Source organism: Elephantulus edwardii, unplaced genomic scaffold, assembly GCF_000299155.1.
Source record: "Elephantulus edwardii isolate Elephantulus edwardi_28Jun2011 unplaced genomic scaffold, EleEdw1.0 scaffold00262, whole genome shotgun sequence".
NCBI lineage: Eukaryota > Metazoa > Chordata > Mammalia > Macroscelidea > Macroscelididae > Elephantulus > Elephantulus edwardii.
This window is the reverse complement of record NW_006400012.1, coordinates 2,486,017-2,488,430: the sequence shown is the minus strand read 5'-3', so window position 1 is coordinate 2,488,430 and position 2,414 is coordinate 2,486,017. Positions and strand designations below refer to the sequence as shown.

The 2,414-nt window shown below is 37.0% G+C and overlaps 1 protein-coding gene across 2 annotated transcripts in view; it reads left to right on the top strand.

The window, feature by feature from the left end:
- Positions 1-1,250: 1,250 nt before the first annotated feature.
- The window catches only part of VTCN1 (V-set domain containing T cell activation inhibitor 1), a 36,446-nt gene continuing 35,282 nt past the window's right edge, over positions 1,251-2,414 (top strand). The window contains exon 1 of one of the 2 annotated variants that reach the window (XM_006899581.1): positions 1,251-1,331. The gene's annotated coding sequence lies outside the window, so the exon portion shown is untranslated. The remainder of the gene's footprint in view (positions 1,332-2,414) is intronic. The other variant, XM_006899580.1, reaches the window with a different exon arrangement.

Genomic DNA, 2,414 nt, shown 5'->3' with positions numbered 1-2,414 from the left:
ACCATTCAAAGCAGAAAGTAAAATGCCCCTGTTTCCTTTTTCTCTATATAACATCATTCTTTGCTTCTCTGTGTCTTTCTTTTGTCCTGCTTATTGAGTAATATCAGTGTGGGTGTGGGGAGTGGGTGACTTGCCAGCAGTGAGACAGTGTGGCTGAGGACCTGCCTGATGATAAATGCTCCCGGGTGAGCATTATGGGCAAGCTGCCCAGGAACAGCTTCTCCAGCATATGGGCTGTGACCTGCTCCTCCTGTTCTGCCTAAGCCATTCTCTGCTCTAACTCATGGACCATGGTTCCCCTGGGCAGAATGAAGGCACATGCCCCATCTGTGAGTCAGATGGTAGGAAGGCAGTATAAAACGATAAATTCTGCAGACAGAACGAATCCGAGCTTTCCCCTTTACCAACTGTGCAACTGAAGAAATTGCTTAACCTCCTTATGTCACTTCCTTTCCTATAAAATGGAGATATATCTGCTTACCTCATAAAGTACTTAAAGGATAAATGACATAATCCATATGTAGTGCTTATAACACTGTGTCTGGCATATAATTCCAGCATTCAGTAAAAGTAAACAATTGTTTCCTATTTATTCCCCAAATATAATTTGTTAAATAAAAACTGACAGGATAGTTATGAGTACTCATGATTGGACAATTGAATTATAGATTATTTTTCTTGTCCTATTTCTACTTATCTTTATGTTCTAGATTTTCCATAACGAACACACATTAATTTTAAATAAGAGACATAAAACTTCCTCTGACAACCTATGGAGTGCAGTAGATTGGAGTGGGTGAAAAAATGAAGATGATCTCACCATTGTCTTTACTAGAAGGTTTTTAACATCTGTCTGTGAAGACAAGGCTGGTAGACAAACTATACAATAGAGATAGTGGTAAAGCTTGAGGTGGGATGAGTGTGGGACCAGTTCCTATGGCTCAGCTGAAACCTGGAATAACAGAGATGTCATTATGAGTCTTACCTCAATGGTTTTTGTATGTAATCTCTGCTGGAAGTAGGAAAGCAAAGCAACATAGTCATATAGAGGACATCACTCCTTTAATCTAGCCAAGCTTCTCAGCAGGATAGAGATGATGGAGCTGAAATTCTTCTCTATGGCCCGTTTTGGAAGGAGCTTATGTTGAAGAAAACAATAAAATATCTTATGTAATACTTTTTATATGTGATAGAAAGGTTCCCAAAATTTGAAGCAGCCTGCAAAATCATATGAAGAAGTGATTTGCTATTTCTCTCTTTCCACAGCATTATTAGCATCATAATTATTCTGGCTGGAGCAATTGCACTCATCATTGGCTTTGGTATTTCAGGTATGTTATTTCTTGTATTACTATAATCCATTAACCTTCACCATCACATCTTCAGTTCCTCAATATGGTAGCAAGAGAACAGGACTTAGATACAGACCACTTCCAAGCAGATTCTTCTAATTACTGTTTCCCCATCACTTTATTCATTTAACTAACTGGGCCTCAATTTCCACATTTAAAGAGTGAGGAAACAATGTTTATCAGGAAGTTGAAAGAACCAAATGGGATGTTTATTGGAATGTTCTATAGACCAGTCAATACTAAAGATATCATTCTGATATTATGCGTAAAGTGCCAGGGTAAAGTGGTTCTGTCAATGGTTGACCTGAGTATGCTTTTTCTTTAAAATGAACCTATCTATGAAATTTTTTAAAAACCTAGCCTTTATACACCATCATTTTAAAGAGATCTTCTGTAGAGTCAAAACTAGTTATAACTGATGTACCATGTCAGACCTAGTTGGGCAGTAAGTGTCCTACTAGGTGTTGAGATGAGTAGAAAGAGGAGCAGGAGTAAGGGAGACATGTCTGATTTCAAAGGAATTGGTTTTGCATTGTAGATGCTGTCAACAGGGACAGTTCACCCTTGTGTAATTGGTAGAGGTCAGATATGGCTGTCCCAACCTGGCTCTTGCTCTTTTTACATATATATTTCCATCTATATTTATTTTGTTTTGTATATAACAAATTATGGATATGAATCTCAAAAGACTTAATTGTGCCCACACAAAACCTATACACACATCAAGAAACAGTTCAAACAGAAAAAGGAAACACTGTATGGCTTAAAATAAAGAAAAATGTGAACCAAAATTGTATTCTTCCCTGATAACTATTCCATCTGTATGATGAGAAAATCATTCAAGAAGCTGGACGATATGAAGAAGGATGTGGTATCAGGATTGGAAGAAGATTCATCAATAACCTGTGATGTGGATGATGTAACATTGTATGATGAAAGTGAAGAGAACATGAAGCACTTGCTATAGAAAGATCAAAGACTATAGTCTTCAATATAAATTATAGCTCATTTCAGCATCAACAACAAAAAATCTTAATCACTGGACAAATAGGTAACAACATA